This window comes from Lactuca serriola, chromosome 8 (assembly GCF_051521515.1).
Source record: "Lactuca serriola cultivar US96UC23 chromosome 8, Lser_US96UC23_V15, whole genome shotgun sequence".
Taxonomy (NCBI): domain Eukaryota; kingdom Viridiplantae; phylum Streptophyta; class Magnoliopsida; order Asterales; family Asteraceae; genus Lactuca; species Lactuca serriola.
In genome coordinates, this window is record NC_136415.1 from 49,013,943 (window position 1) to 49,029,462 (window position 15,520).

Genomic DNA, 15,520 nt, shown 5'->3' on the forward strand with positions numbered 1-15,520 from the left:
CTAAGGGCCCAATGGGCCGAAAACCTCTTATTGGACCTTGTGTTTTCAAGCAAAGCCAAGAATGGGCCAAAGTAATTTTCCTTCCCCCTCTCTTTAGTCCATTTTGGCCCAAATGATAAAAAAGGGGAAATGTAGAATTATGAGGGCAAGACACATCATTTTTACATTTTGGATTTCCATGCAAGACTTCTCTCCTCCCCATGCACCTATCACTTCATCTATTTCTCTTCCATCTTCTCTCTTCTTCTACTCATGACCGAGAGCAAGAAACAAACACATCCACACATACTTCACTTTCATACACTCTCAAATCTCTCAAATAACACTCTTCTGTCCATAAAAAATTTCGAGATCTTGGACATTTCAAGGAGGTTCTTCCATAAGAACGAAGCTCACAAGACCAAGTACTCCGTTCACCCAGGTTCGGAAAAGATGTACCTTGATCTCAAAAAGTTATATTGGTGGACAAACATGAAATCCGAGATCGCTACTTTCGTAGGCAAGTGTCTGACTTGTGCCAAGCTGAAAGTCGAATACCAGAAACCCTCAGGCCTACTACAACAGCCCGAGATACCTGAGTGGAAATGGGAGATGATTTCTATGCATTTCATTACCAAATTACCCAAATCTCCGAGTGGGTACGATACCGTTTGGTTAATTGTCGATCGATTGACGAAATCCACCCACTTCCTGCCGATAAAAGAAACGTTCAAGATGGAAAGACTCACGCGAATCTACATCCAAGAGATAGTCCGACTACACGGTGTACTTGTGTCCATTATCTCCGATCGAGATAGCAGGTTTACCTCGAGAATTTGGCAATCTCTACAGAAGGCTCTTAGAACTAAACTAGACATGAGCACAACTTATCATCCTCAAACAGATGGGCAAAGTGAGAGAACTATCCAGACCTTGGAAGACATTTTGAGAGCATGTGTCATCGATTTTGGAAAATCGTGGGACACTCATTTACCCTTGATCAAGTTCTCGTATAACAATAGTTACCACACCAGTATCAAGGCTGCCCCGTTCGAAGCCCTCTACGGCCGAAAGTGCAGATCCCCTCTGTGCTGGGCCGAGGTAAGGGACACGCAGCTAGCTAAGAGTCGAGTCCCCGACAGTGCTCTCACAGGTCCAGAGATCATACGAGAAACGACCGAGAAGATTATTCAGATTCACGAGAGGTTGAAAGCCGCTAGAGACCGACATAAAAGCTACACAGAAAAACAAAGAAAACCCTTGGAATTCCAGGTGGGAGACCGAGTCCTTCTGAAAGTCTCACACTGGAAAGGCATGATACGCTTTGGAAAGCGTGGAAAGCTAAGTCCAAGATACATTGGGCCTTTCGAGATTCTCGCTAGAATCGGCCCTGTGGCTTACAAAATCAATCTACCTCGCGAGCTTAGTAACATACATCCTACATTCCACGTTTCAAACTTGAAAAAGTGTCTATCCGACGAGACTCTTGTAATCCCACTCGGCGAGATCGAGATCAATGAGAGCCTCAACTTCATGGAAGAACCGGTGGAGATTATGGATCGAGAGGTCAAACGAACGAAGCAAAGTCGCATCCCTATAGTGAAGGTTCGCTGGAACGCCAAACGAGGACCGGAGTTCACTTGGGAGTGAGAGGATCAAATGAAACTTAAATATCCCCATCTTTTTACTTAATTACTTGTAATAACTTAGTTGCTTGAAACTCTAATTTCGGGACGAAATTCCCCTAACGGGGGGAGGATGAGACAACCCGACACTTTTGCACTGTGCAATCGATCCATGTATCTATAATTCACTTGAATTTAGTATCCTTTAATGGAATGTTGAGTCCACACGAGTGCTTTAGGCTTACTATATCATAAATATGAACCTTAGGAAGGGTGTTGCATCACAAAATCCAGCCAAACACACCAAGAGAGGTGTGTGCGGCCGCACACTAGTGTGTGCGGCCAGCCAGCTGCACACCCAGCAGCAAACCCCTCCAGCCTCACACTCAACCCTATATAAAGTGGAGGACCCCCTTCCATTAACTTTTTGCTGCATCCTTTCTCTCTCTATACTTTCTTTTTCTAGAAAACCACCCAAGAACACTTAGAAGCCTCCAAAACGTGAAGAACATCATCATTCAGCTTGTCATAGAGGTAAAACACTTGAATCCAAGCCTCAAACTCATAATGTTCTTCGTGTTCTTCATCCCATGAAGGAGTGCGGCCGCACACCTTCATCAAGTGGCCGCACACACTCAAAACACCCTCCAAAGTGAGAGTATGGCCACACAATCGACACATAGATCTCAAACAAGGAGTGTACGGCTGCACACACACCCTGTACGGCCGCACACTCTAGTGTTCAGCCTCACACACAAGTCTGGCCGCAATCCCCAGCCGTACACTCACCTTTGAGACCATACACACCCCCTAATATCCATATTTGGCCTTAAACTTGTATAGATCAATAAGTATAGAACATGGGACACTTAGTCCTAGTGATTCGAAGCCCTTAGGGTGATTTCCCATCATGTTTATTCATGAAACACCCTATCACTAACTTATATATGCGTCACTATATGATTAATAGGGACTACTTGTGTTCGGAACATCTGTTGACACTCGACACTTATACAAATCGCACACTCGAAACCTCCATTAACAGTGAGTTCATACCCCTTAATTAACCTTTCAAATGATTTTAAATGCTTTTATGGGGGGATACAAGTTGAATTCAATACATTACAGTATCAATCACACGTGATTTAAAACTTGCTATCAAAAAGATTTTTTATATTTTCAAAATACCTTGTCAGTAAAGTTATTTCAAAAGTTTGTCAACCTCATTTTCACGAATCAATCGTCTTAAAACTAACTTTCAACATTTTCAAACCTTAAATTATTTTCAAAACATGTCTACACCAATATATTTATATAAGTAAGTATTGAAGGACTTAGAACAGATAACTGACCTTATTTCCTGTTCTTGTTTGATTGTGGACTTAGGGTGTTAGGTTATCTGTCCGACTGTCGTTGAATACTTAATTATATATCTTGTATATTTGTGTTAGATATAAAAGTTTTCACTCTAGCTCGATACCTTTACATATCGAAGACACTCAATCAAGTACTCCATTTAACTATAATAGGTATAGTTAAGAATTACCACTCATTTATGATTTTACTATGATATACACTATGGTTAGTACAGTTACAAGACTATATGTACAATGCACTATGTGAAGAGAATACTATACACTATACTAAGGAAACACTATGCACTATAGGAAGAAACACTATAAACTACATCAAGAGAACAACATACGGTATACTAAGAGAACACTATATACCATATGAGAGAAAATACTACAACAGAATGTGATGCACTAATTCTCTATACGACCTATCGCTATGCGATCGTCGGGTAACCATCGTCTCCTGGAGGGAGAGTGACCACTACGTGTATAGATCTATACAGGACGGATTTTCCCCCATCCCGATTGCTAGCTACAGTCCGAGCCTTTTAGGCCCAAGGATGACAAAACACTACTATACTATTTGTGACCTGGAGGGTCAGCCACTACACTACTATCACTCAGTATGGATTACATACGAGCTCAAATTCAAACCTTAATTAAACATACATCCCGAGGTGTACACACCATTAATATTATCCGGAGTTTACATTCACCAATACACTTAACCAGCAGGGATGCTGCTGGGGTGAAACTCTATTAATTCTTTATAATGAACAAGTCTAAAACTATATTTTCATTTCTGATATTTTCACAAGTAAACTATTACACTTTCAAGGAAACAAATTTACCAATAACTAAGTCTTGGTAGAAGACTACTTTTGCTAGAAAATATGGGATTTTCTAGGGATCAAACAATTTTCAAACTTGTTAACAAATGTCAAACTATGCGATTTGTAAACACTTTTATATACAAGAAACGACACTAAATACTTATAAACTCACCAGCTTTATGCTGATACTCATTTTCAAAATAACTTGTATTCTCAGGTCAACAATAAACAGGTATTGGTGCAGCTTTTGGAAGATGGAGCATATATATAAGATTCATCTTTTATTTTGATTATACTTTTGGTGTCTATATAACTGTACAGAACACGCTTGTATTTACAATTATTATATTAATGCAATGGATGTGGTTGCTTGTTTTTACTATTATGCATTGCTATGATACTGAACATGACGTCCTCCACCCCAGAACGTATTCCGCCGTTTTCGGTTTTGGGGTGTGACAAAAACTATCCAAAAATTATATTTCACTATTTTTAACTGAAGATGTCAACATGATTGATTCTTTCAAAACTAAAGTTCGAAACTGGGCTTTAAATTTTAAAATTCATTCTCTTTTTCAAGCTAATAACCAAGGACCCAAAAAAGCTTGGGTACCTAAATTCTTTCAATAACTGCAGGTGCTATGTGATAAGCAATATGATGAGAAATGGTATATTGATAGTGGTAGCTCACGTCACATGACTGGAAGGAAGGAGAATTTGCATGATTTTCGAAGTTAAGAAAATGTTGGTGTAATGAAGTTTGGAAATAATCATAAATTTAAAGTTAAAGGTTATGGCAAAGTGACGAATGGGCAATTTACAGTGAATCGTGTTGCTTATGTGGAAGGTCTTCAACATAATTTGATAAGTGTTTCACAACTTGTTGTGGGCACTGGAAATCAAGTTGTGTTTAACGAAGAAGGAAGCATAATTTCAAAAGTTGAGACGAACAAAGTATTGTTGAAATCAAAAAGATATGGAGATATGTTTGATGGGTTTTGGTCATAAGACATCCTATGTGCTCATACAAACCCTAATGCTTGGATCTAGGTTTCACTATTGTACATGCTTTGAATCCAAGACTATAAACCCTAATTCTAGCATATGGAAATCAATATTAACATATAATTAGGTTTAAGATATTACCTTGATTGTTATGTAGCAATAACAATCCCAATTCCTCCTTTGAATTGACTTTGGAAGGCTTAGAGTCACAAGTGTCACTCCTCTAATGGTTCACAAACACCATAAGCAAGAGGATGAAGGGGAGAGAGGATGGAGGCTGCCCAAAACGTGTTCTAACCCTAGAAGGTTGCTTGTCCACGTTTTTGAGGCATAAGGGGTCTTTATATAGTGAGGCTATTAGGGTTATCTAACAAGGAAACCCTAATTTGGTTGCTTAAGCCCTAAGCAACCCATAGACTCCTTTAATAAAGCCCATGGATGATTTCCTTATGGGTTTCCCCATAGAATTCGTCCACCTCTTGATTCAAGGCAATCCATGGTCCAAATTGCAATTATCTTATAATTATAATTCCAGTCCCTTAAGTTTAATTAATCTCTTTTAGTCACAAAGCTAATTACCAATTAATTATTGACTAATATTAATTAAACAATATGATTTCTCCTTTAATATATTATTCTCATAATATATTAATAAATCATATCTAATCCTTTCTCTCCATAATTCATCCTATCAAGTTGCTTCGGTGAAGGCAACCCAAAAGGACCATGCACCATCGGGTCAAGTACATACCAAAATAGTTATGGACTTAGACACTAATCCAACAGTCTCCCACTTGGATAAGCCTAACAACTATTCTGCGTATGACTTCACATCCTGATCTGCAATCGTAGCTTTCCAAAGCCGCTGTCAACTCTGATCTTATCAGATACGCGTGTCCTTAGATAAGGGATCATATATTCCTCCATTCTAGATATCATATGAGATATGATTTCAAATCATTCTCTTTGTACTACTTCTCGATTTCTGATTTATGACGACTGACTAATTGAACAAATCAAATTATCCCTAGCCCGGCCGAGCATTTACGTTTGTCATCACTAAACCATCGAGGGGCCCAAAGATATCGCTTTTATCCTACTTTGAATAAAAGGAATGGATAAACTTTGATACAATGCTCGCTTGCACTCACGCGCTGAATCACACACAACAATATGTTTTATAACACCAAGTTACTAGTGCGTTTACATATTATCAATGTGAAACCGATTCGCAAGATACAACTTACACATCTCGGTTTCAAGAATATAAAATGTTATCGTCTCACCAATCACTCGTGATACAATTCATGGAGTGATCCAAGTGAGCGTGGGTTTAATCCAATGCTCAAATCATATTCATAAGCACTCATGAACGTTGCAGCAAACATTTGCTTATGTCTAATGCTCTTTAGACAATCCACACACCAATTCACGACAGTCTTCATTCATATCTACTTCCAACATATGAACGACTGTGGCCCGTTTGAATAATTCGATTATTCTTAATAAACTCAATTATTCTGGAAGTCAAAACATGCAAATGTGAAACACAAGAATAATACTAATCCCATATGGCCTCAAACCTTTGAGTATAAATAAAACACCTTTTATTTATCACCATATCGATTACTCATTATTTGTCGTTTCGGTTAATCAACTTCTTACTTGAATTACAACACTTGTCCCATGCTCCTAGCATGCTCACAATGTTTTCCTATGGTTCTTTCTTTGTGAAATAGATCAAATTGAACACATTTCCAATCATTCTCATTTCACAACTCCAAATCCTTTTCATAAGTGAAAGAATATCAAATTCTTGCTACTTATAGAATATGCTAGATTCTAACATTCTACGCAACTTATCCTTTCGTAATGTCAATGCACCAAAGTCACAAAGACTATTGCCAATGATATTACAAAGTCTTCTATCAGAGATTGTTACAAGACAATTCCTTAGATATGATGTCTCTCACTCAAAGTACATTCCTTTGAACATCCTTTTGCATAAAAGTTTCTAATCTAGTCATAGATTTTTTTAATCTTCAATTCCCAATATGGATACATTTCCATATTTTCCATATCACAACTCATTATTAATAGAATCTCATCTATTCGTAATGATGTCGATATGGTCCATCCAATATGGACACATTTCCATATTTTCCATATGACAACTCATTCTTAATAGAATCTTTTCTATTCATAATAATGTCGATATGGGCCATCCAATACCATGCTTCCAACTACTCACAAGCGACCAATCCTCGTCGAACTTTGGATTGTCCTTTGATAGTTGTTTAATTATTTTAGTCAAAACTGATTCTAGTCCTTTTTTCCTTCTAAATGCGCTAGACATTTGGAAAATTTTAGAATGGTCAAACATTAAAGCATTTGCAATCGATCCTATACCCGAAGCATATGGGACACGACACATAATGTTTTATTTGCTATGTTCTCAAAATTCGAATTGTGAAGAGGGATGCCGTAATCATAATCGAAATTTAAAGAACACACTACGTACCCTTGACCAAATTTTATTAACATTTCACAACCTAAGCCTTTAGATTTGAAATGAAGCATAATATTCTCTCCCTTAATTATAGCAAAACAACTTTACAACCCTTACGACTTTGCAAGGTATAACTCTTGTTTTCTATAATTAATATTGCCAACTTGCAATACGTGCCTTAATAATCATACAATCATAACATTTATGCTCCCACTATCATGATGATTATTATAAAACATAACACTTATGCTCCCACTAGCTTCGACATGTATTCATAAACATCTTAACTTTCAGAAAAACAATGTTTATTGAATTTCTTAAGTTCATGTTTCTAATACTTAGTGCTTTGATAATCTTTTATCAAGGCTTCTTGAACTTATACACCTTTGACTTAGATAGTTCATATGTGTGTGTAAACAATTGCCAAACCTCACAATTCAAATTATGGAAAGGGATACCGTAACCATGATTGAATTCGAGAATGCAATTTTACAATCACTATCTTCTTAAAATCTTTCTTAGTGAAAGCATTTCCTCACAATCATTTTCATGAAGGAAGAAATCTTATGACACTTAGATTTGAGCGGTGTATCTGTTCCTATCCATGTGAATTTGTTAAAACCAAAGTTTACGACAAATTCAAACTCATATGGACCGAACTTTCTTAATCTTGATTTCTTGCCTTTATGGTAGCACAGCTGCCCACCATGTCTTCCAAGTAGTTAAGCAGCTCACCTTTTCTTATCAATGTACTTTCCATTGATCAAGGTCCTTGCCTTTTATGCATTCAAATGAGAACTCATAGGACTCACATGCATAATTAACTTGATTGGATTGGCACAGAAACAAAATGATGTCATCACGATAGGTTGTAAACCTCAACTCGTGTGCTAGTGATGATCGATAAGGTTTATTTGCTTTGTTCTTGAAACCTTTCAAGACTATTAAGACTCCCACTGACTCCTTGACATATAAGATTCTCTTGTCAAAACATTTCTTGACAAACAAATATTCAAGAGTTAGTGTAGCTTTTATCAAAACTCTTCATAAATTGGTACTAGTTGGTCTTTGTCTTATCCAAGACATCACAACTTCCCACATTTGATGAATGTTACAAACCTTCTTAATACTTTTCACTCAATGTCACAATCTTAACTTTAAGACTTGTTATTGGGACGAAGTATGATTGACTTCTTGATTTAACCATTTCTTCAATCCTTGATTCCTCTTCTTAGACATACAATTGTGCTAAGACTTACTTAGAGGATGAATTGAGATATGGTTCTTAATTATTAAGACCTATCATAAAGCATAAAAGGTACTCTCCCTTCTTCTTAGAATGGAGAAACTTTTATCTCTCTGCCTACTTGATTCTTGTTATTCGTTCTACCATTGATTTAAACGTTTTCAATCAATTCAGAATTACACTTAATCTTATAAGTATAATCATATTTACTAAACCTTTAGTAAATCATGACGAATATCTTTGTTACTCTTATGGTGAACTTGATCAACACACAACTTTGTGTACTCGATCTCCTAGTCCTTCACTTGACACCTTGTCAACTAATTAGTCTAATTTCCAAATATGAAATTTCTCATTCATCGTGCAACCAAGTTGCATGATTCCAAATTTCTGTCCAATTGAAACTTGGGTGATGAGAAACTCTCCCTATTGGTAAATTCTCAACTTTCCATAATAAGAACCAAATCCATTATTGCTAATAATAGAAACATTTTAACAGTAATTTTTCATACACGCCATTGTAAGGATAAATAAATAAAATTTAAAATCAAAATTTATTTTATTGCGGAAAAATTTGTCCTTACAATGCAACTCATTGAAAAACTTATGCTAATACATCTTTCTTATCAATCTAATTCTAACTCTAAGTAGTAGCTCAAGAATCTAATCTTCGAGAAACGCGATCGAAATCCATTCTTTCACGGTTAGATTCTGCTTACTTCTTCCCTTAAGCTTCCTTTCTTTTCTTCGATCCTACAAAACATCAATTGTAATCTTATCACATTATGTATTAAGAATCTAGAATAGAAGCTTAAAAGAGTTAGTCAATGGATTTTACCTAAAGCAGAGCCATACGTTGCGACTCTCCCATCTCTTAGATCTCTTAGGTAAATAGGGCAGCTTCGTCTCCAATGCCCCTTCTCTTGGCAATAAAAACAAATCGACTCTTTTGGAATAGCACATGAAACTACTTCAAACATTGCCTTTCTCTTATGATCAAACTTTTCGATCATAGCATGTCTTTCGTTGCCATTGTCTATATCCATATAGGTCTCGAAGGCAGATTCACCAATCAACTTTGCTTTTCTATTGCGCCAAACCATTGCTGATTCGGCAGTAATAAGCATATAGGTGAGATCTATAAGGGTCACGTCGCGGTTCATCATATAGTACTCTCTTACGAACTCACTATATGAGTTAGGAAGTGACTGAAGAACCCAATCAGCAGACATTTCCTCACAGACAATGGATCCCAACATTCTTAACCTATCAATATGTGACTTCATCCCTAGGACGTGTGCACACACGAACTTTTCTTCTTTATGTTTACTTGCCAAAAGGCTTGAGTGATATTGAACCTTTCAAACTTACAATCTTGTGGGTTAGGGAGAATAATTGGAGGAGGAGGAGGAAGTGAAGCATGATTTCTTGTTCCTCGATCGAATCGTGGAATATCATCTTCATGTGGAATTCTTGTTCCACGGGATTTGAGAAGACCATAGTTGTCAAACTTTGACATCTACAAAACGGGAGAAAACGAATTCAAGTTAGTTGATTCATTGAGTCCTTAGTAAATCACCCAAATGAGTTACTAAGGCTAGGACCCAACACAATATTCTACAACTCGGGAGAGGGATGCCGTAACCCTAATTGCAGAATATTTGAAGGTAAGTGAATGACGATTCACTAATTTCCACCACGAAAAACGAAAAAGAATTTAAGTTTTAAATCTATGAAAACTCCTAGATCCTTTGAGATTCATTGAACTTTCAATGGCATGTTTAAATCTCGATATGCCCCTCTTGTTTGTGACTGGGATGCCGAGGATCACAAAGCGGGTGTGAATAACCATGCAAACTTACATGGTGCCCTCACATATTACAGTCACCTATTCGATGTGCCAGTAAACCACACACGCTCCACCGAACTATGACAAACATTGAGTCACCCTTTTCTACCTTTGCTTAGAACCATTTAGTGTGCCGGTAAACCACACACGCTCCACTAACTTCTTCGCAAGGGCACAAAGTGTAATTTCATGGAATTGCATCAATTCACTTTTGCCTAAGTAAATAAGATTGGGAATTTTATGAAAACATTTAGTTACTTTAATAATTCATTATACTTATAATGGAAGGTTTCGTCCTATCCTACCCGTTCAGCTAACGACCCTCCACTAGTCAAGAGTGCGGTGGGTAAGAGTGGATACCTATTCAATCGCCATTTTATAGGCAATTTCCTTAAACACCCCTTATAGACCAGCTTCGTGAATGAGGCCTACTAACGGTAAGACTGACTTTTACTCATACATATATATAATGTTAGACTTTTAATGTTGTATATATAGTATAGGGTGTATTTTACACTTTTAAAATACTAGGCGGTCAAATTTAACAATTATACTTTTAATTCAATCAAATTTTAAACCAAAAACTTTTATGGATTTATTAAATCTCTATTAATTATACACCTTAATTAATTTATAAAACCATAAGGGTGTGATTTGAACTTTTTCAAAACTATACTAGAGTTTTAGAATTTAACATTCCTAATTAAACTTTTAATCAACTTTTAAATTCCAAAACTTGAGGGCAAGTTTTGAAACATTTCAAACATTAGGGTTTAGAATTTAAATACACATCAAAATTAAACAATTAATCAAAATTTAAATTCCAAATCTTGAGGGCAAGTTTTGAAACCTTTTTCAAAACATTAGGGTTTTAACTATTTAAATTTCAAAACAACAAAACTTTTGGGTTCAAATTTAAACTATAAAACCTAAAGGGATTAATATGAAACTATTCCAAACTTTGTCAAGAATATTTTAGATCACATAATTCAAATAAGGCAATTAACTATAATTGGTGGTTATCTAATTAGATATAGTTCAAATTCTTGCAAGATAATGATCAAATAATTTCCATAATTTAACATATATCAAATAAGGTAACAATTATCTAATTAGATGACCAAAATCTTTTATTTTGACAAGGATAATCATAAGGGATTAACAAAATTCGAATTTTATTAAGTTAAAACAATTATGGCAATTATCCTAAGTCAAAATAGGTAAAAATCCCGAAAATCCGCTTGTCTGACAGCTAAACTCACCGAGTCCCCTTATGGACTCGCCGAGTTGGGGCCTACTCGCCGAGTCCACAATGGGACTCGCCGAGTACATCAGGCAAGAGGCAAAAAACGATTTTTTTAAGCATGAACAAATTAAAAAGGCATCAATACGATAGAAACCAATCAAGGCTCTGATAACACTGATGGGTTTTGGTCATAAGACATCCTATGTGCTCATACAAACCCTAATGCTTGGATCTAGGTTTCACTATTGTACATGCTTTGAATCCAAGACTATAAACCCTAATTCTAGCATATGGAAATCAATATTAACATATAATTAGGTTTAAGATATTACCTTGATTGTTATGTAGCAATAACAATCCCAATTCCTCCTTTGAATTAACTTTGGAAGGCTTAGAGTCACAAGTGTCACTCCTCTAATGGTTCACAAACACCATAAGCAAGAGGATGAAGGGGAGAGAGGATGGAGGCTGCCCAAAACGTGTTCTAACCCTAGAAGGTTGCTTGTCCACGTTTTTGAGGCATAACGGGTCTTTATATAGTGAGGCTATTAGGGTTATCTAACAAGGAAACCTTAATTTGGTTGCTTAAGCCCTAAGCAACCCATAGACTCCTTTAATAAAGCCCATGGACGATTTCTTTATGGGTTTCCCCATAGAATTCGTCCACCTCTTGATTCAAGGCAATCCATGGCCCAAATTGCAATTATCTTATAATTACAATTCCAGTCCCTTAAGTTTAATTAATCTCTTTTAGTCACAAAACTAATTACCAATTAATTATTGACTAATATTAATTAAACAATATGATTTCTCCTTTAATATATTATTCTCATAATATATTAATAAATCATATTTAATCCTTTCTCTCCATAATTCATCCTATCAAGTTGCTTCAGTGAAGGCAACCCAAAAAGACCATGCACCATCGGGTCAAGTACATACCAAAATAGTTATGGACTTAGACACTAATCCAACAATGTTTACCCTCGATATCAAACCCATATTTGGCAAACCCTCTCTTAGTTTACTTTCGAAAGCTCCCACAGATGTTAGCTGGTTATGGCGTCGACGTTTATCTCATATAAACTTTTGAAATTTAAATAAATTGGTTACAGAAGATCTTGTTCGAGGTTTACTTGTGCTAAAGTTTGATAATTATACTATATGTGCAGCTTACGAACAAGGAAAACAACATCGTAAAGGGCATCCAATTGTCATTGATTCGAAAACTGTTGAACCATTGGAACTTCTTCATATTGACCTTTGTGGACCATCAACTATTGAAACTCTCAACAAGAAACGGTACATTTTGGTTATTGTTGATGATTTTTCATGATTTACGTGGGTGTATTTTCTCAGGTTAAAATCTGAAGTCGCTCAAATAATGATCGAATTTATCAAGAAAATTGAGATAAGTCTAAAAAAGAAAGTTCAAAAAAACCAAAAGTGATAATGGGTATGAGTTTAAGAACAAAGTGTTGGATTCGTACTTAACAGAAAAAGGAATTTCGCATAACTTTTCTTCACCCTATACTCCTCAACAAAATGGAGTGGTCGAAAGGAGAAATAGGTCTTTGTGCAAAGCGGCGAGGACAATGTTGACATATGCGAATCTTCCTCAATACTTTTGGGCAGAAGCAATTTCGACATCATGTGTTTTATAATGAATCTCAAAGATAATCTTTCGAAATGTCAAGCTAAGGCTGATGAAGGAATATTTTTGGGATATTCGAACAATTTGGTTGCATACAAAAACAAACAAACTCGTAAAATTGAAGAAACGTTTAATCTCACTTTTGATGATTACTTCATGAAACAAGTTGAAAAACAATTTGAACACAAACCAATTCTTAACGAATAAAATGATGAAACAGAAGAATCTAATTCATCAGACTTTGATTATGATTTAATTTTTGGTGTTCCAGACAGGGTTGTTGATGTTGAAGTTCATGCTGGTGATAATCAAATTACTGAATCTTCAAAACATTCTGATGATTCGACTATCATATCATAGACATCTACTAATAGCGAAAGCATGCAAGATACTCATATGGAGGGGGAGTCTTTACATAATCCTTCGCATGTTGAGGGGGAGCATCCTTTCGAGGGGGAGAATAACAGGGTAAATGAAAGTTTCGAGGGGGAGCATCAGAATGATAATCTTGCCGAGGGGGAGCATGATGATAATGAAACCATAAATCTTGATCAAAATGATGAATTTCATGATCTAAATGATAATTTTTCGATTGCAGGATCCGAAAATGAAGATATGTACGAAGATGCACCTTTGGACTTTGATCCAGCATATCCACCTTTAGAAAAGTGGACAAGGAATCATCCGAAGGAACAAGTCATTGGAAATCCACAAGATGGAGTTATGACAAGAGCTCAAATTCGTGCAAAGAATGAGGCACTGAATACTCATCAAGAATTTTGCATATTTAATGTTTTCATCTCCAAAATAGAACCGAAGACAGTTAAGGTTGCAATGGAACACTCTAATTGGGTTATTGCAATGCAATCTGAATTGGTTGAATTTGAACGAAACAATGTTTGGAGATTAATTCCTAAACCTAATGATGTTTCTATTGTCGGATTAAAATGGATTTTTAAAAACAAAACCAACAAATATGGGAATATTATTCGAAACAAAGCACGACTAGTTGTTAAAGGTTATTCGCAACAAGAAGGTATCGATTATGAAGAAACCTTTTCCACTTTTGCAAGACTCGAGGTTGTTCGAATATTTTTGGCTTATGCAGCTCATAAAGATTTTGATGTTTATCAAATGGATGTAAAGTGTGCATTTCTTAATGGTGAACTCGAAGAAATGGTGTATGTAGAACAACCTCCAAGTTTTGTTAATGAAAAACATCCTAATCATGTTTATATTTTAGATAAAGCTGTATATGGGTTAAAACAAGCACCAAGAGCATGATATGCAACTTTTACCATTTTCTTAAAACAGTCGAAGTTTAAACAAGGATCAGTTGACCCCACATTATTTCGAAAGAAAGTTGGGAGTCATCTAATGCTTGTTCAAATTTATGTCGATGATATTATTTTTGGCTCTACTGACCCTACTTTGTCTAGTGAATTCGAAAGCCTGATGAAAAGCCAATTCGAAATGAGTATGATGGGTAAAATCAATAATTTTCTTGGTTTGAACATTCATCAAAGTAGAGAAGGAATTTTCATCAATCAAGAAAAATATACAAGGGATTTGCTCGAAAAATTTGGAATGACAAATAACACGAAGTTAAGGGTACCAATAGCAGTTGGAACAAGGCTAACACCTTCGTTAGACAAACCTACTGTTGATCTTACTTTATGCAGAAGTATGATTGGTTCATTATTTTATCTTACAACAAGTAGACCTGATATCATGTTTTCTGTATGTAATTGTGCTAGGTATCAAGCAAATCCACGAGAACCACACTTGACTGCAATGAAAAATATTTTTCATTATCTCAAGGGCACAATTTCGTTAGGATTATGGTATCCTTAGAAATCAGGATTTTTCATTCAAGTTTTTTCTGATTCGGATCTCGGAGGATGTACTCTTGATAGGAAAAGTACAAGTGGAGGATGTCAATTGCTGGATGGGAAGATTGTAAGTTGGCAATCGGAAAAGCAAACATGTGTTGCAATTTCAATTGTTGAAGCTGAGTATGTTGCAGTTGCCGCTTGCACTTCGCAAATCATATGGATCCAGAGCCAATTGCGTGATTATGCAATTAACATGAAGAAGATTCCATTGTATTGTTGTTCATAAAGTGCAATACGCATTTGTCATAATCCAGTACAACATTCGAAAACTAAACACATTGCACTTCGTTATCATTTTATTAAGGATCATGTGGAAGATGGAAA